Source organism: Symphalangus syndactylus, chromosome 13, assembly GCF_028878055.3.
Source record: "Symphalangus syndactylus isolate Jambi chromosome 13, NHGRI_mSymSyn1-v2.1_pri, whole genome shotgun sequence".
In the NCBI taxonomy this organism is placed as follows: Eukaryota; Metazoa; Chordata; class Mammalia; order Primates; family Hylobatidae; genus Symphalangus; species Symphalangus syndactylus.
The window spans coordinates 38,271,570-38,298,100 of NC_072435.2; the positions used below are offsets into that span (position 1 = coordinate 38,271,570).

At 44.3% G+C, this 26,531-nt stretch overlaps 1 protein-coding gene and 1 pseudogene across 1 annotated transcript in view; both read left to right on the forward strand.

Annotated features, from left to right (window-relative positions):
• The window catches only part of LOC129460190 (zinc finger protein 709-like), a 44,641-nt gene extending 26,711 nt beyond the window's left edge, over nt 1-17,930 (forward strand). Inside the window, exons 5-8 of the mRNA XM_063616107.1 lie at nt 15,098-15,218; nt 16,397-16,523; nt 17,348-17,382; nt 17,725-17,930. The gene's annotated coding sequence lies outside the window, so the exon portion shown is untranslated. The remainder of the gene's footprint in view (nt 1-15,097; nt 15,219-16,396; nt 16,524-17,347; nt 17,383-17,724) is intronic.
• LOC129460899 (probable ribosome biogenesis protein RLP24) lies at nt 5,368-5,868 on the forward strand (annotated as a pseudogene).
• Nucleotides 17,931-26,531: the final 8,601 nt, after the last annotated feature.

A 26,531-nucleotide genomic window follows, 5' to 3' on the forward strand; every position in this document is an offset into this window, starting at 1 on the left:
CCCGGGCCTCCCCGCGGCGCCTCCGGGGTCTGTGGGGCTGGGCCGGCAGCCGGGACCCGGGGCATCCTGTCCCGTCCCTTCGCAGCGACTGCGGCCCTGGCCCCGGCCCCGGAGCCCTCTTTGGGCAGCTCCGCGTCCTCAGCCGCGGGTCTCCTCAGATTGTGCTGGGCCATGAGGAGGATCATGGGGGGAATCCCGTCTCGAGTGTAGGGTTCTTGCGTCAGAAAAGCAGTGGTCTGTGGGGTCCCCAGTCGTCTTTTCTCCTCTTAAAAGTTAAAATGGCCGGGCGCGGTGGCTCACGCCTGTAATCCCAGCACTTTGGGGAGGCCAAGGCAGGTGGATCACCTGAGGTCAGGAGTTCGAGACCAACCTGGCTAACATGGAGAAACCCCGTCTCTACTAAAAATACAAAATTAGCCGGGCGTGGTGGCGCATGCCTGTAATCCCAGCTACTCGGGAGACTGAGGCAGGAGAATCGCTTGAACCCGGGAGGCGGAGGTTGCGGTGAGCCGAGATCCCGCCATTGCACTCCAGCCTGGGCAACAGGAGTAAAACTCCGTATTAAAAAAAAAAAAAAAAAAAGAGGCACTGATAAAAATTCAAGAGTTTGTGCAAATGGGAATTCATGAATGAGAATCACGCAGTCATGGTTTGTGGTTTGTTACCAGAAACATTTGTAAATATTGCAGTTGAGTTGGATTTCAGTGCCCTTAGGTAGGACCTTAGTGCACTACACACACTTCAGTCTGTTTACTTGTTTAAATTTGTTCACGCTGTCCACATGGACTGGTTTCTCCCTCTATTTTCCAAATCTGTGGGATGTAGGGTCTCACATCCTCCCTGCTATGACCCCAGCCTAACTCTTTAAAGGCTTGTGGTAGCATCTTACATTTTCAGTTCCCTTCCCACATTTCCAAACATTAACTCCCCTTCTCCAATTCACAGTATTATCAACTATTTGTACTTTTTTTTTTTTTTTTTAAAGATGGAGTCTCACTCTGTCACCCAGGCTGGAGTGCAATGGTGTGATCTCGGTCGCCGCAACCTCCGCCTTCCGGGTTCAAGCGATTCTCTTGCTTCAGCCTCCCAGAGTAGCTGGGATTACGGGCGTTCACCACTATGCCCGGTTAATTTTTGTATTTTTAGTAGAGACAGGGTTTCATCAGGTTGGCCAGGCTGGTCTCAAACTCCTGACCCCAAGTGATCCACCCGCCTTGGCCTCCCAAAGTGCTGGGATTACAGGCGTAAGCCAGCATGTCCGGCCTATTTGTTCTTTATTGTACAATATATTCATCCTTTCCTTCAAATAGATGAAGTATTTTAATGGTTTATTAATTTTTTTTAACAGAGAAATATGATTCCATAGGACAATGAAAACCCACCCCAACAGGGTGAAGCAGATCAAAATGTATGTGGGATACACAGTGCAGTGGGGAATGACACGATACAATGTTGACAAGAAACCATCATTGAGCACATCAGTGAGCAGGATGGCAGTGGGGTTTTGACAACTACAAGTGTCATATACCCACCAGTTTTGTTTTTGGTTTTGTTTGTTTTTGTTTTTGTTTTGAGACAGGATTTTGCTCTTGTTGCCCAGGCTGGAGTGCATGGGTGACTTTTAAAAATATTTCTGTTCTATTTCTGAACATTTCACATAAGAGGAAAGTAGAAAATAACCTCGTGACACTCCAGTGGAAAAAAACCCTTGTTCCTTTCCTCCTATTATCTTTCCTTAGGGCACAAACACCTGCTCAGAATATCTTGCACTTGAGGTTTTGTTACCTGAAAGAAGGTTGTGAGTGTGAGCTGTCCAGGTCCTTGGCATTTTGAACAAATAATTGAACAAAACGCACTAGCAAAGTAACTAACGAAACACAGGAAGGAAGCAAGGAAAGGAAAGCAGAGATTTATTAAAGGGAGAAAGCACTCCAAGATGGGAATGGGCCCAGCAAGTGGCTCAAGGGCCCAGGTACCAAGTTTTCTAGGTTTTAAGTACTACTTTTGAGGTCCCTTTCGGCTACCCCTTCTCTTGATGTAGGATTTGGTCCTGGATGAAAGATTTGGTCCGTGGCTAATTGAAGGCTGAGGTTAATTGGTGCCCTATGCAGATACACTTTTCCTTTCCATCTGAGAAGGTGGAAGGGGAAGGGTTGTAGAGAGAGTAGTCTTTGATCCCCTGGGTGAGATGGGGTTTTTCCTTTTGGTTTAGCTGTTGGAAGTTGGTGTTAATTGGCCTTAGGTTCCCTGCCCTGAGACCTAGGTGTTTTCCTTTTGATCCAGCTTTGGGAAGTCAGCACGAATTGGCCTTAGATTCCCTGACCCCAGACTTCGGTGTTTTTCCTTGATTCAGCTTTAGGAAGTCGGCACAAATTGGCCTTAAGTTCCCTGCCTCCAGACACCGTGTTCTCTTGCCTCAGTTCCCCTTTGGAAACTTTGTGGGGTGATGTGTCTTCAGGAGCCGCCTCCTATCTTTCCCTGGTATTGGGTTTTAGAACTGCCTGGGGCTACCCCAACACGCCTACACTTGCCATGTCTCTAGGAGGGTTTAGGAAGTATCACCCCAGGGGTCACTCTTCTCACAAGTTAGCATGTGGTATGGTGGTGGGGCCTCCAAAGGGAGCCACTGAATTTTCCGGGATGAAAGGAGATGACTGGTACACTCTTCATCTAGTTAGCCAACTCCTTGCCATGCTCAGCTTTTCTCCTCCAACTTAATTTCCATTACTTTGAAACATGTGGCTGGTCAGCCAGTTGGATGGTGCTATTGAAGGAAAAGAGAAATGATTCCTGTCCTCTGGATTCTGTCAGACTAGTGAATAAGAAATGTGATTCCACAGGACAATGAAAACCCACCCCAACAGGGTGAAGCAAATCAAAATGTATGTGGGGTACACAGTGCGGTGGGGAATGACACAATACAGTGTTGATGAGAAACTGTCACTGAGCACATCAGTGAGCAGGATGGCAGTGGGGTTTTGACAAGTACAAGTGTCATATACCCACCAGTTTTGTTTTTGGTTTTGTTTTGAGACAGGATTTCGCTCTTGTTGCCCAGGCTGGAGTGCAGTGGCTTGATCTTGGCCCACTGCCGCCTCTGCCTCCTGGGTTCAACTAATTCTGCTGTCTCAGCCTCCTGAGTAGCTGTGGTTACAGGTGCGTGCTACCATGGCCGGCTGATTTTTGTATTTTTAGTAGAGATGGGGTTTCACCATGTTGGCCAGGCTTGTCTTGAACTCCTGACCTCAGATGATCCACCTGCCTTGGCCTCCCAGAGTGCTGGGATTACAGGCGTGAACCACCACACCTGGCCCACCAGTCTTATTTATTTATTTATTTATTTTTTGAGATGGAGTCTCACTCTGTTGCCCAGGCTGGAGTGCAATGGTGTGATCTTGGCTCACTGCAATCTCTGTCTCCCGGGTTCAAGTAATTCTCCTCCCTTAGCCTCCCAAGTAGCTGGGATTGCAGGTGCCTGCCACCATGCCCGGATAATTTTGTATTTAGTAGAGATGGGGTTTCACCATGTTGGTCAGGCTGGTCTCGAACTCCTGACCTCAGGTGAGCCACCCGCCTTGACCTCCCAAAGTGCTGGGATTATAGGCGCGAACCACTGCGCCCAGTCTATACCTACCAGTCTTACACAGAAGAGTTTCACTGCCCTAAAAATCCCTTGCGCTTCGTGTAGTCATCACACTCCCCTCCCTCTCTTCCACTAACCCCTTAATCCCTGGCACAGCCGATGATTTTATTGCCTCTAGAGTTTTGCCTTGTCCCGAATGTCATGTACTTGGAATCATGTTGTAAGTAGCCATTTTGGCCTGTTTGTTTCATGTAAAAATACGCATTTAAAGTATCTTTGTGTCTATGTGGCTTGATAACAGATTTATTATTTCTTTATTTTACAAAATTTTAAAGATATGGGGTCTCACTATGTTGACCAGTGTGGTTGGCGGATAAAGAAGTCAGAAGTTCGAGACCAGCCTGGCCAACAGAGTGAAACCCCGTCTCTATAAAAATACAAAAAAATTAGCTGGGCATGGTGGCAGGCTCTAATCCCACCTACTCAGGAGGCTGAGGCAGGAGAATCGCTTGAACCCGGGAGGCGGAGGTTGCAGTGAGCTGAGATCGCTCCATTGCACTCCAGCCTGGGTGACAAGAGTGAAACTCCATCTCAAAAAAATAAAATAAAAAATAAAAATTACATTTGGCCAGGCATGGTGACTCATTCCTGTGATCTCAGCACTTTAGGATTTACCCTATACCTATTTGGGCACACAAATCTTGTAAGTGGGGGTAAACCCGTTAGGGAGTGAGGAGAATCATGGAAGTTAGGAGTGGTATTTATTACATATGTAGATAATAATGTTTTGTGTATATTAGGTTAGATAGTATAAATATTGTAATTGCTAGATTTACATAAATTGATAAGTTTAGGCTTGTGAAAGAAGGATTAGATGTTAAGATTGTGATTATTCAATTTGTTGTGAGCAATTGCTGAATAGGCCAAGATATTTCAGAGTTGTGTTTGGTTAAGGCCCACTTAACCAATCTCCCATAGTGTTGCAATCTCCAATAGCATGTTTAAGTCTGTCGATGGGTAGACTTGAAATAAAATGGAGATTGGTGCTAGTTTTTGTCATGTAAGGAGAATTACACTTGATATTAGTGAGATCCCTTGCATTACTTCAGAAGTGAAAGGGGGATAGTCCTAATTTTATCACCAGTGCTATGATAATTATACGGGATGCTGTTTGGTTTAGGGCTTTTGTGATTGTTCATTGTCTGGACTATATCATATTGTTGATGATAGCTACTAGGATCTACTAGGATTAGAGATGCAGTTGCTTATGTAAGGAAATACTTTGGCGGTGGCTTCTGTGGAGCAGGCACTTTTTCAGTTAGAATGGGGATAATGGCTAGCATATTTCTAACCTCATTCAGATTAGGAGCCAATGTAAGTCCATTATTGTAATCAGGGTCTCTGTGAAAATAGTATAAAGAGAATAGTGAGGAGATGTAGGGGATGAATTCGAATAGGAAGGATATAAACCGACATTTTCAAGGTATGGGCTGGGTAGCTTATTTAGCTTACCCTACTGTAGGATATGGTGTCCTAGGTACCACGGAGAATCTGGAATTCTCAGGAGTGGGTTCAGTTCCTACAGTTCTAGTAATAAGAGGGTTTAAACCTCTATAATTTATTCTATTAAAGTAACCATTCTATCATACATATTTTTTATGTTTGTGGTGGGATACTAGATATTAGGATGGGCATTGAGATATACGCACAGGACTCATGTCTGGGGTAAACAGTTTTTTCACGGAAGATGCTTAAGTTGGGCATTTGGTCAGTGGGGACCCATGCGGGTTCAACATGCGTATCGAGAAGTGTTATTTCTGTTTGGGGCCCATCTACCCTGGGCATGGCATGATCTTCTTCTGCAACAATTGCAGGGTGTTCAGATTTTGTAAATCTAAATGTCATAAAAACTTTAAAAAGAAGTGCAATCCTCACAAGGTTAGGTGGATGAAAGCATTCCAGAAAGCATCTAGTAAAGAGCTTACAGTGGACAATTCATTTGAATTTGAAAAACATAGAAATGAACTATCAAATACCAGCAAGAGGTATGGAATAAAGCTATTGATGCAATGAAGAGAGTTGAAGAGATCAAACAGAAATGGCAAGCTAAATTTGTAATGAACGGATTGAAGAAAAATAAAGAGCTACAGAAAGTTCAGGATATGAAAGAAGTCAAGCAAAACATCCATCTTATCCTAGCCCCTTTTGCAGGCAAATAGAAGCAGTTGGAAGAGAAAATGGTACAGCATTTACAACAGGATGTGGACATGGAAGATGCTTCTTAAAAATCTCTGTAACCATTTCTTTATGTACATTTGAAAAAGCCCCTTGGAGAATTAGAACTGCTAAATTCTTAGTTTATTTTTTACATAAGGTCACTTAAATGAAAAGTGATTAAAATGTTTTTCCTACATTACTATCTACAAGACATCAGATATTACGGATATTAGATTGCATCTCAGTGTTAAATTTTCACTGATAGATGTAGTTATATAAAAATCATGAAAATTCTGCTTATAACTATAGAAGTGAATTGTGGATTTAAATGGTTATGCCATTTGGATAATGGCACATGGCAGCATTTGTATAATAACTGATGGCAAAAATTCATAGCTAGTGATGTATAAAATATTACTTGGAGTAAAATATTCACTTATAGTTATAGAAGGGGAGGCCGGGCGCGGTGGCTCACACTTGTAATCCCAGCACTTTGGAAGGCTGAGGCGGGTGGATCACGAGGTCAGGAGATCAAGACCACGGTGAAACCCCGTCTCTACCAAAAATACAAAAAATTAGCCGGGGGTGGTGGCGGACGCCTGTAGTCCCAGCTACTTGGAGAGGCTGAGGCAGGAGAATTGCGTGAACCCGGGAGGCGGAGCTTGCAGTGAGCCGAGATCGCGCCACTGCACTCCAGCCTGGGTGACAGAGCGAGACTCCGTCTCAAAAAAAAAAAAAAAAAGGTTATAGAAGGGGAATACAACAAGGAACTAACAATTTGTATGACAGTGTCGAATATTATTTTGATTTTAGTATTTCCTGTTTTGGTTTATTTGCATCTTAGAAGAGCATAATGGCATTGTTTGATGAAGCCTCATTATGCTGGACTGTTTTGACCTGTTTAATTGTTCTGATAGGTAGTTGTGGATATTGGGGATGAGAACTGAATAATCTTTGCCTGGAATGGCACTGCTGTCTAGAATTTTCACTTTGGAGAATACTCAGAACTTGTGATTCCTGGTAGAACAACTTTATTTTTCTAGACTAGCAATGATCTAGAAGCAGAGGGATCTCATTGCCTTTTAAAATCTATTATGTGGTTTTTTTTAAAAAAAGCTTTTGTTTTTGGAAAGTAGAATTTAGGGGAAAACATCTGTTCATTATTTGTATGTAAAACCAGTTTAAAAGTAAGAAAAAAAAGAAGACGCATAAGTTGATCATACCAAAATCATGGGTATGATACCTGAAACCTGAATTCATAAGAATAAAATTGCTTTTTTCTTTTTTTTTTTTTTTTTTTTTGAGTCGGAGTCTCGCTCTGTCACCCAGGCTGGAGTGCAGTGGTGTGATCTTGGCTCACTGCATGTTCTGCCTCCCGGGTTCATGCCATTCTCCTGCCTCAGCCTCCCATGTAGCTGGGACTGCAGGTGCCCGCCACCACACCCGGCTAATTTTTTGTATTTTTAGTAGAGATGGGGTTTTGTCGTGTTAGCCAGGATAGTCTCAATCTCCTGACCTCGTGATCTGCCCGCTTTGGCCTCCCAAAGTGCTGGGATTACAGGCGTGAGCCACTGTGCCTGGCCCGGTTTTTTTTTGTTTTTTTTTTTGTTTTTTTTTTTTTTTGAGATAGTCTTTCTGTGTTGCCCAGGCTGGAGTGCAGTGGTATGATCTCGACTCAGTGCAACCTCCACCTCCCAGGTTCAAGCAATTCTCATGCCTCGGCCTCTCCAGCAGCTGGAATTACAGGCACATGCCATGACGCCCAGCTAAGTTTTGTATTTTTAGTAGAGACGGGGCTTCACCATGTCGCCCAGGTTGGTCTCAAACTCCTGGCATCAAGTGATCCACTCGCTTTGGCCTCCCAAAGTGCTGGGATTACACGCATGAGCCACTGCGCCTGGCCTAAAATTGTTAATAGAAGTGTTTTAGTAACAAAATTGTGTATATTTCATGTGAATATATCATGTAATGCTCCTAGTAAAATAATAGTAGTTAGGGCATTTATTATGTTAATATTACTGTATTCTGAAATGAAAAATAGGGATAGTAGACGTTGAAGGCCAAGACTAGTTCTGATTTGCCTTCTTTTAAGTGGAATGGGGCTCATTAGTTTCTACTAGCATTGAAATGAATCCTACTATGGCCAGGGGTTGTGATGATAAAATTATCCAAATTCTTGTGTGATAAGAGTTGATACAGCAAATGACCCACTTATCAAGAAAACTAGACTGGGCGCGGTGGCTCACACCTGTAATCTCAGCACTTTGGGAGGCTGAGGCGGGCAGATCATGAGGTCAGGAGATTGAGACCATCCTGGCTAACATGGTGAAACCCCATCTCTACTAAAAATACAAAAAATTAGCCAGGCATGGTGGTGGGCGCCTGTAGTCCCAGCTACTCGGGAGGCTGAGGCAGGAGAATGGCATGAACTTGGGAGGTGGAGCTCGCAGTGAGCAGAGATAGCGCCACTGTACTCCAGCCTGGGCAACAGAGTGAGACTCTGTCTAAAAAAGAAAAGAAAAGAAAACTGATAGGAGAGTAATGGCTAAGGCAACTTTTTTTTTTTTTTTTTTTTGACACAGAGTCTCGCAGTGTCTCCTGGACTGGAGTGCAATGGCGCAATCTCGGCTCACTGCAACCTCCGCCTCCCAGGTTCAAGCGATTCTCGTGCCTCAACCTCCTGAGTAGTTGGGATTACAGGCATGTGCCACCACGCCCAGCTAATTTTTTATATTTTTAGTAGAGACGGGGTTTCACCATATTGGTTAGACTGGTCTCTAACTCCTGACCTCAGGTCATCCCCGCCCCCCCCCAGGCCCCCCAAAGTGCTGAGATTACAGGCATGAGCCACCGTGCCCAGCATAAGGCAACTTCTTATGGGATTGTCTGGGCTGCTGCTTGGAGTGTGCCAATTAGTGCATATTTTGAATTGGATGTTCATCCTGATCATAAAATGTAGTAGATGGCTAAACTTGATGTGGCTAGAATAAATAACACTCCTGTATTTATATTAAGAAATGAGGGTTAGGGAGAGGGATTCATATGCTAGGGTCAGGGCGAGGTAGATGTGATGGTATAAAGGAGGATGGATGGATGGCGTTAGTGGTTGTAGTGGTTCTTCTTCTTTTTCTTTTTTTTTTTTTTTTTTGAGATGGAGTTTCACTCTTGTTGCCCAGGCTGGAGTGCAATGGCGCAATCTGGGCTCACCACAACCTCTGCCTCCCAGGTTCAAGCTGTTTGAGATGCTTGTTTCCCGGTGCTGTAAAGAAATAGCATTTGAACATTAATTTTTTTAGCAAGGCCATTTTAATACTTTCTGCAGAAAGGGTACGTTTGTTAGCAGTTTTGTTACAAGAGTGTACTGAACAAAGGAGGTAGGGTTATTTATAACCTGACTTGTCCACTTTACTGCTGTGTTCGGTTTACATTGGTGAAATGGGACCTCATATTTTGTATTCTAATTGGCTAGTAACTTAGAACTTTTTTTTTTTTTTTGAGGTGGAGTCTCGCTCTGTCACCCAGGCTGGAGTGCAGTGGCACAATCTCAGCTCACTGCAAGCTCCACCTCCCAGGTTCATGCCATTCTCCTGCCACAGCCTCCCGAGTAGCTGGGACTACAGGCGCCTGCCACCACGCCTAGCTAATTTTTGTATTTTTAGTAGAGACAGGGTTTCACCATGTTAGCCAGGATGGTCTCAATCTCCTGACCTCGTGATTTGCCCGCCTCGGCCTCCCAAAGTGCTGGGATGACAGGCATGAGCCACTGTGCCTGGCCGTAACTTAAAACTTTTTAAAAGAGGCAAAGGCAGAGGAGAATAAAGGAAGGAAGAAGTAATTTGTGGAATGTTGAGAAAGGAAAAACACGTTTAAGGAAGAGGAACAGGCTATGACTTATGTTTGCTTGCCAGTATATAAGCATGCCAGGGCAACTATTTAGGCTAAATTGTGAGAGTTAAGAATATAAATTTGCCAAGACCAGCTCGGTCGGGGAGTCCCTAACCCAGCGGTGCTAGAGGAATTAAAGTCACCACACACACCAAAATATAGAGGTGTGAAGTGGGAAATCGGGGTCTCACAGCCTTCAGAGCTGAGATCCCCAATCAGAGATTTACCCACGTATTTATTAACAGCAAACCAGTCATTAGCATTGTTTCTATAGATATTAAATTAAAAGTATCCCTTATGGGAAACAAAGGGATGGGCCCAATTAAAGGAATAGGTTGGGCTAGTTAACTGCAGCAGGAACGTGTCCTTAAGGCACAGATTGCTCATGCTATTGTTTGTGGCTTAAGAATGCCTTTAAGTGGTTTTCCGCCCTAGGCGGGCCAGATGTTCCTTGCCTTCATTCCAGTAAACCCACAACCTTCCAGCATGGGCGTTAGGGCCATTATGAACATGTTACAGTGCTGCAGAGATTTTGTTTATGGCCAGTTTTGGGGCCAGTTTATGGCCAGATTTTGGGGGGCCTGCTCCCAACATAAAGTATATTGATTTTTTTTATTATGGCTAGTATATATTTAAGAATGTTAGTATAGGTTTTTGAATAAATTTTGTTTTTAAGAGAAGTTATAATTTAATTAGATGGGGAGGAAAGTCTTTGAAGAGGAACCTCTACTTTACTTTTTACAAAGCGATTCTCCTGCTCAGTCTTCCCAGTAGCTGGGATTACAGGCATGTGCCACCATGCCTGGCTAATTTTGTATTTTTAGTAGAGACAGGGTTTCTCCATGTTGTTCAGGGTGGTCTCAAACTCCTTACTTCAGATGATCTGCCCGTCTCAGCCTCCCAAAGTGCCGGGATTACAGGCGTGAGCCACCATGCCCAGCCTGTAGTGGTTCTTTAATGAGCAGCTTTATTGCTTTGGCAGAAGGTTGGAATAATCCATATGAGCCTATGATGTTAGGTCCCTTACAGAGTTGTATGTAACCTAAACTATTCATTCAACAAATGTTAAGATTGCTATAGTGAGAATGGTGGGAATAAGTAGGAGAAGGTTAATTATAAACTTATTGTTAAGAAGGATTAGTTTACTTTGACTAGTATGTCTTAGTCAAAATCATTTTGAGGTTATATTTTGCTCTGAGGTCACATCAACTAAAATTTTTAGTTCATTGGATACAATGTTAATACCTGTTAAGTTAGGTTAATTATTGGATATATGGACTAATTAAGTTCTGTAGAGTCTTCTCATCATATTTAAGTATTTCTGCCTCTTCACAGATAGGTCAATTGTACTCATTAAAAGTAAGAGACAGCTAAACCCTCATGTGACCAGTCTTGCAAGTCTCTGTTTCGGGAACAAATGTTTATGGAGAAAATAATTAGTTTATAGGTTTGCTTAGTTATATTGAGTTGTTAACTGTCAGTGGATCATCCTAATATGATGCTAACTATGCATTTTTATACATATTTAATTAATTTATTTATTTGAGATGAAGTTTCACTCTTGTTGCCCATGCTGGACTGCAGTGGCGCCATCTTTGCTCACTGCAACCTCTGCCTCCTGGGTTCAAGCAGTTCTCCTGCCTCAGCCTCCCAAGTAGCTGGGATTACAGGCTTGCGGCACCACGCCCAGCTAATTATGTATTTTTACTAGAGATGGAGTTTCACCATGTTGGTCAGGCTGGTCTCGAACTCTTGACCTCAGGTGATCCACTTGCCTCGGCCTCCCAAAGTGCTGGGATTACAGGCGTGAGACACTGTGCCCAGCCTTTATACATATTTTATAGTAGGTTGTAGAAGTTCCCTTGTATTCTTGATTATTTCTATTTTGAAGGAGTGTTGAGGTTTGTCACTTTTTTTTTGCTTGTGTTTAGATTGTGGTTTTTGATGTTGATTCTGTAACTATTGTGTATTGCATAAGTTGATTTTTGAAATGTAAGCAATGTTGCTTCTGTGAATTAAATCCCACTTTGTCATGGGGTACAGATGTTGTCATATATGGGTGGATTCTCTTTGCAATTATATTGCTGCGGCTTTGTGTGTTAACATTTAAAGAGATATTCATGTATAGTATTATAGTCTAGCATTATAATATGCATATATATACACATTTCTATACGTGCACACATAAAGTATATATAGTATATAATTATAGATAACTGGTAAATATTATAACTTGTAATGTGGTATATAGCTGTTATATATGAATGGCATTATAGTAAACAACTTAATGTAATATGACATTATAGTATACAAATTTATATAGTTTTAGTCTCCAGTGTATAGTGGGTTTCATTTCTATGTCAGCCTGCAGAATTATTCAAATACCCCTTTCTCATCCTCCCACGGGAACAAAGGATAATCTTACCCTCTTGGTGCTACAGTGTGCCATTCAAAAATATTCATGATCATGGATTTAGGAGAGATTCTATGTTGTGACAATACAAGCACTAGGAACAAAGAAAAAGTACGTAATTGAGACTGCATTGAAATTTTAAACTTTTTGTGTTTCAAAGGACATCACACTAGCAAGACTTTGAAAAGCATATGACCATGCCAGCCTGAATGCACCTGATCTTTTTTGATCTCAGTTCCTACCAGGATTGGGTCTGGTTATTACTTGTATGAGAGTAATACTGGGAATACTGTGTGCTGTACACTTTAAAAAAAGAAAAGGGGCCGAGTGCAGTGGCTTGTACCTGTAATCCCAGCACTTTGGGAGGCTGAGGCTGGAGCTCAGGAGTTCAAGACTGGCCTCAAGAACACGGTAAACCCCATGTCTACCAAAAATACGAAAAATTACCTGGGGGTAGTGGTGCACGCCTTTGGTCCCAGCTACTCATGAGGCTGAGGTAGGATCATTTGAGCCTGGAAAGTGGAAGTTGCAGTGAGCTGAGCTGATGCCACTACACCCCTCCCCGGGTGACAGAGTGAGACTCTGTCTCAAAACAAGGAAGAGAAATTTGATGAATTATCATGGGTTGAGGAAATGGAACTTGATTGAATATCAAGTTTTGGGGGGATTCTCCCTGAACTCCCTTAGAAGGATTTTTGATGTAACTGGGCTCTGCAGAAGGACAAAACGGGTCAAGAAGAGGGCCTAAGCAGCCTGACTCACGTTTGGTCAAGGAAGGAATAAGTCTGTAAGACTCCCGCAGCTGGCTCTTTTTAGGAATGACAATCCCTAAATATTTGGTTCCCTCACTATATTCCAGAATACCCACTTTCCCTCTCTAAAGGACATCTTCAATTATGGATCCACCCTGACATATTTGAAAGAGCTGCAGTATTTTAATTGTTTTTTATTTTCCCACAGAGCCATATATGACTCTATTTAAAATTTTACTATGTTGGCCGGGTCCATTGGCTCACGCCTGTAATTCCAGCACTTTGGGAGGCCGAGGCAGGTGGATCATGAGGTCAGGAGATCGAGACCATCCTGACTAACATGGTGAAACCCCATTACTACTAAAAATACAAAAAAAATTAGCTGGGCATGGTGGCAGGTGCCTGTAGTCCCAGCCACTTGTGAGGCTGAGGCAGGAGAATGGGTGTGAACTTGGGAGGCGGCGCTTGCAGTGAGCTGAGATCGTGCCATTGCACTCCAGCCTGGGCAACAAGAGCGAAACTCCATTTCAATAAAACAAAACAAAAAACCCCACAAAAATTAGCCGGGCATGGTGGTGGGCACCTATAATCCCAGCTACTCGGGAGGCTGAGGCAGGAGAATTGCTTGAACCCAGGAGGCGGAGGTTGCAGTGAGCCAAGATTGTGCCATTGCACTCCAGCCTGGGTGACAGAGCAAGACTGACTCAAAAAAAAAAAAAAAAAAAAAAGTACACCTAATAATTCCTGATGTTAAGCACCTTTTTATGTGCGTTGTGGTTATTTGGATTTATCTTGGAGAAATGTTATTGGAATACATTGCTTATCTCTTTTTTTTTGAGACAGAGTCTTGCTCTCTTGCCTCGGCTGGAGCACAATGGCATGATCTTGGCTCACTGCAACCTCTGCCTCCCAAGAGGCTGGGATTATGGGTGTCTACCACCACCCCCAGCTAATTTTTGTATTTTTAGTGTAGACAAGGTTTCACCATGTTGCCAGGCTGGTCTCAAACTACTGACCTCAAGTGATCTGCCCGCCTCAGCCTCCCAAAGAGCTGTGAGCCACTGCACCTGGCCCATTGTCCATGTTTTGACCAAGTAGTTTTATATTTGGGACAGTAATTTATTTATTATTTTTTTGAAACGGAGTCTCACTCTGTTGCCAGGCTAGAGTGCAGTGGCCCGATCGCAGCTCACTGCAACCTCCACCTCCCAGGTTCAAGCAATTATCCTGCCTCAGCCTCCCGAGTAGCTGGAACTACGGGTGTGTGCCACCACGCCCAGCTAATTTTTTGTATTTTTAGTAGAGACAGGGTTTCACTGTGTTAACCAGGCTGGTCTCCATCTCCTGACCTCGTGATCCACCTGCCTCGGCCTGCCAAAGTGAATTTATTATTTTTAATTACTATAAAATAAAATTACATTTTATTAGCTTAAGCAATTTTAAGGGTACAGTTTACTTAGACAACTCTGTGTAACTTATCTAAGATGAATTATAATCTGTTTTTTTTTGTGACTACCATTGTGTAATTTCTATAGCATCGTGAATTTTCATGTATGAAGCATGGGACAGGGTGTTATTTTCTAAGATTAAATAATATTTCATTGTATGTAGATGCCTACCACATTTTTGTTATGCATACAACCATCAGTGGACATGTGGATGGATCCAGCTCTTGGCTATTGTTAACAGTGGTTTTCAAATATGTCTCCATGATCTGGTTTTCTATTTTTTTTTTTTTAAATTCAGTATAAACAGACCTACAAGTCAGCCATTGGAAGATATGGTAATTTTGTTTGTTTGTTTGTTTTTCTGAGACTGAGTCTCACTCTGTCGCCCAGGCTGGATGGAGTGCAGTGGCGCAATCTTGGCTCACTGCAACCTCCGCCTCCCAGATTCTAGCAATTCTCCTGCCTCAGCCTCCCAAGTAGCTGGGATTACAGATGTGTGCCACCACGCCCAGCTAATTTTTGTACTTTTAGTAGAGACAGGGTTTTGCCATTTTTGCCAGGCTGGTCCCAAACCCCAGACCTCAGGTGATCTGCCCTCCTTGGCCTCCCAAAGTGCTGGGATTACAGACATGAGCCACTGTTCCTGGCCATAATTTTGTTATTTTTAAAGGCACGATCATACTATTTTCCAGAAGGGCTGAGCCATTTATAATCCTTGGGACAGAGCACATGGGTTGCCTTTTCCCTCTGTGAGTGGTGTCCTCTCATAAACAAAAGTTTGTTTTGTTTTTGTTTTCAGACAGAGTCTCGCTCTGTCTCCATGCTAGAGTACAGTGGCACGATCTCAGCTCACTGCAACCTCCACCTCCTGGGTTCAAGTGATTCTCGTGCCTCAGCCTCCCAAGTAGCTGGTGTTACAGGTACGTTCCACCACACCCAGCTAATTTTCTTATTTTTAGTAGAGGGGTTTCACCATGTTGCCCAGGCTGGTCTCAAACTCCTGGCTTCAAGTGATTTTCTCACCTCAGCCAGTGATAGTGCTGGGATTACAGGCATGAACCACCACGCCTGTTCACACAAACGTTTTTATGTTTCATAAATATTTGCCTTTTTGTCACGATTTGGCACCCTGGGGTTTTTACCTCTCAATCTTGTTGACATTCAGCTTTGAGCAATTCAGTTACAATTTAGGCTTTACTACCCAAGCAGAGATTCCCAGAATCGTTTCTTCTCATGAGTTTGGGTTTTTTGTTTTTGTTTTTGTTTTTTTTTTAGTTATTTATAACTGTCTTATTAGTTAGATTGATGGGCCCCTCGCAAAATCCAGTTTTTTGTTTGTTTCTGTCGCTGGTATTTAGAATGAAATCTACTTTCTAGATATCATCAAAGTTTAAACTTGGGAACAGCCATTTTCAAGGATACCCAGCCTCAAGACTCCTCATGTTAACTTTTTTCTGCATGCGAATTCACAGGACTTTGTTACAGCAGCTACTACAGATCCACACTACAAACAGACATTGGGGCAGCCGAGACAGCACATCTTTTTTTTTTTTTTTTGAGACGGAGTCTCGCTCTGTCACCCAGGCTGGAGTGCAGTGGCGTGATCTCGGCTCACTGCAAGCTCCGCCTCCCGGGTTCACGCCATTCTCCTGCCTCAGCCTACCGAGTAGCTGGGACTACAGGTGCCTGCCAACATGCCTGGCTAATTTTTTGTATTTTTTTAGTAGAGACGGGGTTTCACTGTGTTAGCCAGGATGGTCTTGATCTCCTGACCTCGTGATCCGCCCGCCTCGGCCTCCCAAAGTGCTGGGATTACAGGCTTGAGCCACCGCGCCCGGCCGACAGCACATCTTTCTATGTGGATTCACCAGAAACTCATACATTTTCCTATTCTGCTGTTGCTTTACCCCATGGTTAAACTGTCGCATCAGAATTGCTTTATGGAAGAAAGTGTGAGTATAGGCAGAGAGTAAGAGGTCTCATGACCAAGTCATGAAATCTTTGGAGTCCACAGCATCATGAGAACTTAGGAATAGGGTATAGATGCCCGGTGCTATCAGTCTCACCCATCCTTCTCTACACATATGGGATGTTTTAGGACTCCGTGGCCTTTGAGGATGTGGCTGTGAACTTCACCCCAGAAAAGTGGGCTTTGCTGGATCCTTCCGAAAAGAATCTCTACCGAGAAGTGATGCAAGAAACCTTGAGGAACCTGGCCTCTATAGGTAAGGGTGGCAACATTACTCCCTCAGTGAATTAGAGAGGTGTTTCTCATTCATCAGTGCTGTTGAGTAATTTGGAATATGGACAGGCAATACTTTGATGAATAAATGAGGCATGGTTGTAGTGTATCATGAACATAGAATCAAATAATTATTTCAAATTTTATACTAATTCAGGCCTGTGTATCTGTGCCTGTATTTTAGGGAACATATGGAAAGACCAGAACATTGAAAATGAGTACAAAAATCCCAGGAGCAACCTAAGGTAATCTGCACTCACAAGACAAAGCGGTGTCTCTAGAAAATTTTAGAATGGGAGGAAATGTTAAAAAGAAGGAAACAAACAAAAAAACTGAGTTCCATTGTATTTATTCATAGAATATTTTCTCTAAAAACATGCATTTATTTGTGACATAGGCTGGACACCATGGCTTATGCCTATAATCAGCCCTTTGGGAGGTTCAGGCCAGAGGATTACATGAGCCCAGGAATCTGAGGCTGCACTGAGCCATGATGACATCATCATTAGACTGTAGCCTGGGCAACAGGGCAAGATTCTTACTCAGAAACAAAATTAAAAGACAAAGAGTTTTTGTATGTGTACAGTAGTTTACATGGAAATAGTATTAAGCCCCATATCAATATTTTTTGATAATAGATATGGCTGGGCCATCTTGTAGACCATGTGGTCCATTCATGTTCAAACAATTCAGACAGAGTAGAAAGCCTACACTTTGCTGGATAATGTTAAAAATGCAAGTGTAAGACTTGTGAATGAATATAAAATCACTGATAAACCCATTAAATGTGCTTTTCATTTTTCACAGAGGTCTTATGGAAGAGAGACTCTTTGAAAATGAAGGTCATCGTCGGCCGGGCGCAGTGGCTCAAGCCTGTAATCCCAGCACTTTGGGAGGCCGAGGCGGGCGGATCACGAGGTCAGGAGATCGAGACCATCCTGGCTAACACGGTGAAACCCCGTCTCTACTAAAAATACAAAAAATTAGCCGGGTGTGTTGGCGGGCACCTGTAGTCCCAGCTACTCGGGAGGCTGAGGCAGGAGAATGGCGTGAACCTGGGAGGCGGAGCTTGCAGTGAGCCGAGATCGCGCCACTGCACACCAGCCTGGGGCACAGAGCAAGACCCCGTCTCAAAAAAAAAAAAAAAAAAAAAAAAAAAAAAAAAAAAAAAAAAGAAAATGAAGGTCATCAGCAAGGAGAAATTTTGACCCAGGTTCTGGTTGACATGCTGAAGAAGAAAACTGGAGTAGAATCATGTGAAAGGAATGTGTGTGAGGTCAGAATGGGTCATTTATCCCTTAATAAGCACACCAGAGCTGACACTGGACACAAGCCATATGAGTATCAGGAATATGGACAGAAGCCATATAAATGTACATACTGTAAGAAAGCCTTCAGCTGTCTCCCCTACTTTCGCAGACATGTAGTTGCACAGACTGGAGAAAAACCCTATGAATGTAAGGATTCTGGGAAGGCCTTTAGTTTTTCCATTTCTTTTCTTTTTTTTTTTTTGAGACGGAGTCTCGCTCTGTCACCCAGGCTGGAGTGCAGTGGCGCGATCTCGGCTCACTGCAAGCTCCGCCTCCTGGGTTCACGCCATTCTCCTGCCTCAGCCTCTCCGAGTAGTTGGGACTACAGGCGCCCGCCACCACGCCTGGCTAATTTTTTTGTATTTTTAGTAGAGACGGGGTTTCACCGTGGTCTCGATCTCCTGACCTCGTGATCCGCCCGCCTTGGCCTCCCAAAGTGCTGGGATTACAAGCGTGAGCCACCGCGCCCGGCCTAGTTTTTCCATTTCTTTTCATAGACATAAAAGAGCTCACTCTGGAGGGAACCCCTATGAATGTAAACAATCTGGAAAACCCTTTGGATGCGCCTCAGAACTTCAAATGCATGCTAGGACTCACAGCGTAGAGAAACCTTACAAATGTAAGAAATGTGAAAAAGCATTTAATAACTTATCTTCCTTTCAAATACATGAAGGAATGCACAGAGGAAGGAAGTATGCCTGTAAGCATTCTGGGAAGACATACCGTTTTTCTGGTTTCTATCATAGACATAAAATGCCTCACGCTGGCAGGAAGTTTTATGGGTGTAAGAAATGTGGGAAGGCCTTTATTAGTTTCTGTGCCTTTCGATACCATCAGAGGACTCACACTAAAGAGAAACCCTATGCATGTAAACAATGTGGGAAAGCCTATATTTCTTACACTTCTTTTCGATATCATCAGTTGACTCACACTGGAGTGAAACGCTATGAGTGTAAGCAGCATGGCAAAGGCTTCAATTTGCCCAATTCCATTCAATATCATGAAATGACTCACACTGGAGAGAAACCCTATGAATGTAAGCAATGTGGGAAAGCTTTCAGATGTGCCTCAAGCCTCCAAATACATGGAAGGACTCACACTGGGGAGAAACTGTATGAATGTAAACAGTGTGGTAAAGTCTATCGTTATTGGAGCGGCCTTCGGGTACCTGAACGAACTCATATTGGAAAAAACCCTTATGAATGTAAGGAATGTGGGAAATCGTACTATAGTTCTGGTTCCTTTCTAAATCATAAAAGGATCCACACTAGGGAGAAGCCTTATAAATGCAAGGAATGTGGGAAAGCATTTGGTAATCCCATATCCTTTCAAAAACATGAAGGGAGTCACAGAAAAGGGAAGCCTTATGAATGTAAGGAATGTGGGAAGGTATTCAATTTTTCCAGTTCCCTTCGGAGACATAAAAGGACACACACTGAAAAACTCTATGAATGTAAACAACGTGGGAAAGGATTTTTTCGTAGAAGCTGTCTTAGACACACGAAGATACACGCTGGAGAGATACTTCATAAACATAAGTTACATGGAAAAGTCTTTCATTCTCCTAGTTCATTTCAAACACGTGAAATATCTCACACAAGAGAAAAACGCTATAAATGCAAGCAATGTGGAAAACCCTTCATTTATTTCAATGCCTTTCAACGTCATCAAAGGAGCCACACTGGAGAGAACCCCTATGAGTGTAAGCAACGTGGGAAAACCTATATTTCTTCCACTGCTTTTCAATATCATGAATTGAGTCACACTGGAGCAAAACACTATAAGTGTAAGCAATGTGGCAAAGGCTTCAATTTGCCCAGTTCCATTCGATATCATGAAATGACTCACACTGGTGAGAAACCCTATGAATGTAAGCAATGTGGGAGAGCTTTCAGATCTGCCTCACACCTACGAACACATGGAAGGACTCACACTGGGGAGAAACCCTATGAATGTAAACAGTATGATAAAGTCTATCGTTACTGGAGTGGCCTTCGAATACATGAACTAACTCATATTGGAAAAAAGCCTTATGAATTTAAGGACCATGGGAAATCATTCTATAGTTCCAATTTCTTTCTAAATCATAAAAGGGTCCACACTAGAGTGAAGACATATGAATGCAAGGAATGTGGGAAAGCATTTGATAATCCTACATCCTTTCAAAAACATGAAGGGAGTCACAGAAAAGGGAAGCCTTATGAATGTAAGGAATGTGGGAAGGCATTTGGTTTTTCCAGTTCCCTTCAGAGACATGAAAGGACACATATAGGTGAAAAATGCTATGAACATAAACAATGTGGGAAAGGATTTTCTCATCTTAGAAGCTTTTCCAGACACATGAATACTGGAGAGAGATCCCATAAATGTAAGATATGTGGGAAAGTCTTTCGTTCTCCCAGTTCATTTCAAACACATGAAAAATCTCACACTAGAGAGATGCTATAAATGCAAGCAATGTGGGAAAGCCTTCATTTATTTCAATGCCTTTCAACATCATCAAAGGAGTCACACTGGAAAGAAGCCCCATGAGTGTAAGCAATGTGGGAAAGCCTATATTTCTCCCACTTCTTTTTGATATCGTCAGTTGAGTCACACTGGAGCGAAACGCTATGAGTGTAAGCAATGTGGCAAAGGCTTTAATTTGCCCAGTTCCATTCGATATCATGAAATGACTCACACTGGAGAGAAACCCTATGAGTGTAAGCAATGTAGGAAAGCTTTCAGATGTGCCTCAAGCCTCTGAATACATGGAAGGACTCACCCTGGGGAGAAACCCTATGAATGTAAACAGTGTGGTAAAGTCTATGGTTATTGGAGTGGCCTTCGAATACATGAACTAACTCATATTGGAAAAAAGCCTTATGAATGTAAGGAATGTGGGAAATCATTCTATAGTTCCGGTTCCTTTCTAAATCATAAAAAGAAACTACACTAGGGAGAAGCCTTATGAATGCAAGGAATGTGGGAAGGTATTCAGTTTTTCTCGTTCCCTTCGTGGACATGAAAGGACACACACTGGCGAAAAGCCCTATGAATAAACAATGTGGGAAAGGATTTTTCATATCTTCCATGGAGCTTTGAATGCATAAAAAGACACACTACAGAGAAACGCTAAATGTTAGGAGTGTATAAAAGCATTTAATAATTTCTCTTCCTTGCTTATACATGGAAGGATGCACACTGGAGAGAAGCCATATGAACGTAAGAATTGTGGGAAAGCCTTCACATCTGCCAAGAGCCTTCAAAATCATGGAAGGACACACACTGGAGAGAAACCATGTGAATGCAAGCAATGTGGCAAAGCTTTCATTTGTTCCAGTTCCTGTCAGAGACATGAAGAGACACATTCTGTTAATATGCATTCAGTTATCCCAATTCCTTTGAAACACAGAAAAAGAGTAGGGAAAGGACCTCTGAGATAATTGATTTCTGAGTTGAGAAGAGCTACTTGTGAATGGACAATTAAATCTAGATGTATTTAGATCTGATACAGTTCATCTATAGCCAATCTTTTTTTAAAATTTTTTTATCTTTTAGACGGAGTGTTGCTCTGTCGCCCAGACTGGAGTGCAGTGGCACAATCTTAGCTCACTGCAACCTCTGCCTCCTGGGTTTAAGCAATTCTGCCTCAGCCTCCCAAGTAGCTGGGATTACAGGCAACCACCATCACGCTCGGCTAATTTTAGAGACGGAGTTTCACCATGTTGGCCAGGCTGGTCTCAAACTCCTGACCTCAAGTGGTCCACCCACCTCGGCCTCCCAAAGTGCTGGGATTACAGGCGTGAGCCACTGTGCCCTGCCACCTATAGCCAATCTTAATGAGATTTCATAGGCACAGACAAGGAAGGTATCAGTCACATACTAGAGGCACCACACAGGGAGAGCAGTGTGTGGCCACCTGCTTCAGCCCATTTTTTCTGATTCTCTTGCTTGCAAATGAATAGTAGTCTCCAAATCACTTGATTTTCTTTTTCTCAGAGTTGTAATTCTCCAGAGATGTTGCCAGGCGATTCACATTAAAGGTAAATTTCCAGTTGGCTTTTTTATTTCAGATATTAGTAAATGATTACCAGAGAACTAATTCAAATTGTCATGGTTGGAAATACTCTGATGCTGAACTCCCTAATCTATAGAGTGAGTTAAGGTCTATACTTTATTGTTCTAGTGGCAGTGACCCTGTTCATGATTCAGCCTGACATTTACTATGCTGCCCTGAAAACCAACTAGATGGGAGCTTGTTTCTCTCCTGCATTGTGTAGTGAGTGGTGTCACCCAGGACTTTCATGTGAGAAAAAGCACCTTGCTCTTAATCCGGGAATTTTGAGTGTTTTTTGTAATGCCTCAGTTTATTCTTTTTTTTTTTTTTTGATGCGGAGTCTGGCTGTGTCACCCAGGCTGTAGTGCAGTGGCGCAATCTCAGCTCACTGCAAGCTCTGCCTCCCAGGTTCACGCCATTCTCCTGCCTCAGCCTCCAGAGTAGCTGGGACTACAGGCACCTGCCACCACACCCAGCTAATTTTTTTGTATTTTTAGTAGAGACGGGGTTTCACCATGTTAGCCAGGATGGTCTTGATCTCCTGACCTTGTGATCCACCCGCCTCGGCCTCCCAAAGTGCTGGGATTACAGGTGTGAGCCACCGCACCCGGCCAGTTTATTCTTATTTATGGTTGATTATATGTGATTAAGAACACTTGCTATTTATGTCTGTTCCCATAAATCAGCACTCACTTTATTTGCAAAGCACCAAATCTTATGTAAGAGGTGTAGTAATTGGGAATGGGAACCTAAGTTACATTCTTTCTCTTTATTTACATGTCTCCCTTTCTATAGGCCTCTTTTTTCTCCCCCTCCCCCCCCTTTTGAGACGGAGTCTCTGTCGCCAGGCTGGAGTGCGGTGGCACAATCTCAGCTCACTGTAACCTCCGACTGCTTGGTTCAAGCAATTCTCCTGCCTCAGCCTCCTGAGTAGCTGGGATTACAGGCATGCACTACCACACCCAGCTAATTTTTGTATTTTTAGTAGAGACAAGGTTTCGCCATGTTGGCCAGGAGGGTCTCGATCTCCTGACCTCGTGATCTGCCCACCTTGGCTTCCCAAAGTGCTGGGATTACAGGTGTGAACCACTGTGCCGGCCTCTATAGGCTTCTTAAACCTTTTACTCAAGGCATATGTCAGACCCTGGTCAAAGTAATACAAAAAAGGTATATACAAAAATTGTATTAACTCCAAAAGGTGGAATGTAACTCTTTGAGAACTACTCCAATAAGTAAACTCAAGTATTATACACATATAGGAAGGAGAACTGTTGCCACTGGTGAATTGTTTGTAGCTTTCACTCTCCTCATGGGTATTCATTTTTAAAGAAAGTCTCCCTCTGTCACCCACATTGGAGTGCAGTGGTGCAATCATAGCTCACTGTAGCCTTGAACTCTTGGGCTCCTCCAGCCTCAGCCTTCTGAAGTAGCTGGGACCACAGGTGCTTGCTACCACACTTGGCTAATTTTTGTATTATTGGTAGAGATGAGGTTTTGCCATGTGGCCCAGGCTGGTCTTGAACTCCTGTGCTCAAGCAGTCTTCCTGTCACAGCCTCCCAAAGTGCTGGGATTATAGGTGTGAGGCATTGTGCCTGGCTCTGCCTCAGCCTCTTCAGTAGTTGGAAGTACAGGCACAGGCCACCTCGGCTAGCTAACTTTTAAAATTATTTAAAAATTTGTCTTTTAATAGCTTTTGTAGACAGTCTTACTCTGTCACGCAGGCTGGTGTGCAGTGGGGGGATCATGGCTCACTGCAGCCTCGACCTCCCTGGGCTCAGATGATCTTCCTATCTCAGTCTCCCAAGTGGCTGGGACCACAGGCATGTGACACCACACCCAGATAATGTTTGTATTTTTTGTGGAGACGGGGTTTTGCCTTGTTGTTCATTCTGGTCTCAAACTCTGGGTTGCTAACAATCCTCCCACCTTGGCATCCTTCAGTGCTGGGATTACAGGCTTGAGCTATGGCACTTGGCCTCCCAGGTAGTTGTTGAAAGGCCTAGCCTGAGGCCAGGCGTGGTGGCTCACGCCTGTAATCCCAGCACTTTGAGAGGCCAAGGCAGGCAGTTCACCTGAGGTCGAGTTCGAGACCAGCCTCAACATGGAGAAACCCCATCTCTACTAAAAATACAAAATTAGCCAGGAGTGGTGGTGCATGCCTGTAATCCCAGCTACTTGGGAGGCTGAGGCAGGAGAATTGCTTGAACCTGGGAGGCAGAGGTTGCAGTGAGCTGAGATTGCGCCGTTGCACTCCAGCCTGGGCAACGACAGCAAAACTCCGTCTCAAAAATAAAAAAAAGAAAGGCCTGGCCTGCCAACGATTCGAGTGGCCTCTCCCCCCACCCATCCACGGTCCCTCTCTTCGGGTACCACTGCGAATTTGCAGGGGGTAACAGAGGCTGAGGCCAGTATGGAGGCTGCAGAGGGAGGGAAATGGAGCTCCCATGGGTGCTTCCTGGGTGGCCCAACCTATTCTGCATGTGGCCTCCAGCTGCTCAGAACAGCTCCAGAAGGAGTGTGGATTCTGATAAGCCGCAGAGCCCTGGAAAGCAGGAGACTATGTGCAGATGCCCTTGGCAGGATGCTGTCCCTTCTGTGGTTGGACCTCTGGAGCCTGGGGTCATATTCGGGAACAGTGTTTTGGTTCTGACATGCATAGAGTCCCTGGGGTCAGATGGTAATCTGTATATATGAAGAAAATCTGTGAAGGTCAGGTTCAGAGACAGAATTGTTTGGGACCTCACCTGCAGAAACTGTTTATGAAGTTGACTATTTAGCTCAGAAGCTTAGACTGTCACCTGGTAAGAGTTTCCTGCTGCTGGATGTGAAGGTCTGGAAGGAGGGAGCGTTTCCACACTGTGAGGAGGGGATGGGGGGTATAAGAGAAAGCCTTGGCCATGTCTCATCCTCAGTTGCCGCCCCCTGAAGGACACTTGCCTCTCCCTCCTGGTCCAATCATGCCTGGCCTGGTCTTGGTTCCCCTCTGAGGTTCGACTCTGAGGTGACGAGATTGCTCTGCTGGACACTGAGTCTGTAATTCCTAGTACACACTTGTAACCCCAATGGAGAAGAAAGGAGCAGGAACAGCCCTTTGAGTGAGGAAAAAGATAGTGCCCTGTCTAAAAATCTGGAGCAAATTTCACTAAAATGGAAATATCCAATGACCAAGTTGTAGGGAGGGAGCTGGCTCTTAGACGGTGGCTAGAAACCCTCACTCCCGCTCCGCAGGTCCAGGTACCCAGGGCTTCTACTGTCACTCCGGGATGAGGGGATGGGGGCCTGGACCTCTGTCCAATCAGGAGTGCTGGGGCGGGGCCCTGCCAATTGTCCATCCTGTGAAGGTGGAGACGCATTCCCACTCTCACCTTGGTGACCGTGCCCACTGAGGTTGAGATCCAGTCTTTCCCGCTGTGAAAGGGACCAGGTCCCTACGCCACAACTGCTGTCGCTCTGTCGCCTGCACTGTGACCTGCACTAGTCACGGGAGCCCTAGAGAGGTAAGCCAGGACGCCTGGAAATGGTGAGTGCTTGGGGCCAGCTACCCGAAACCCGGGAGGGGCTGGTTGGAAACGGCCAGAACCGGCTGTGACGGGACCCCAGGCCCCCTGTAGGCGACTTCAGGGTTTGGGACCCGAGTTCTGGCACATCTCGGCCCTCAGTCTCCTCGGCCGCAAGGTGGGGTTGGGCCAGCAGCCGGGACCCTGGGCATCCTGTCCCGTCCCTGCCAGGTGACTGCGGTCCCGGAGCCCTCTGGGCAGCTCCACGCCCGCAACCTCGTGTCTTCCCAGATTGTGCGGGGGCCACACATGACATAAGGAGAGCCCTGCCTTGGGTGTAGGGTTCGTGTGGGAGGAGCTGCGGTCCCTGGGGCCCCCAGTACGTTTTTTTCCTGTTAAACTCGGCTGGGCGCGGTGGCTCACGCCTGTAATCCCAGCACTTTGGGAAGCCGAGGCGGGCGGATCACGAGGTCAGGAGATCAAGACCATCCTGGCTAACATGGTGAAACCCCGACTCTACTAAAAATACAAAAAATTAGCCGGGTGTGGTGGCGAGCGCCTATACTCCCAGCTACTCGGGAGGCTGAAGCAGGAGAATGGCGTGAACCCGGGAGGCGGAGCTTGCAGTGAGCCGAGATCACGCCACTGCACTCCAGCCTGGGTGACAGCCAGACTCCGTCTCAAAAAAAAAAAAAAAAAAAAAAAATGGGGAGCTTCTGGGTTGCTGAACATATGGCGAGGCTGGGATGGTGGGACACCCAGAGAGAGCAGGGAGGCTTTGTATCCCCCCCACTCCACCTCTTGCTCTATCATCCTCATCTGGCTGTTCAGCTATATCCTTTGTAATGTCCTTTATAATATATAGGTAAACAAAAAATTAAACTGAGGCACTGTTACAAATTGAACAGTTTGAGCATATGGTGATTTATGAATGAGAATTACCCAGTCGTGGTTTGTGGTTTGTTATCAGAAAAATTTAGAAGAATTGCATTTTAGTTGTGTTTCGCTTCCTTAGGTAGAACTTTAGTGCACTACAAACACTTTGGTCCAATTGCTGCTTTTAATTTCTTCACACTGCCCATGGAGACTGGTTTCTCCCTGCATTTTCCGCATCTATGGGATGCAGGGTCTCAAATCCTCAACC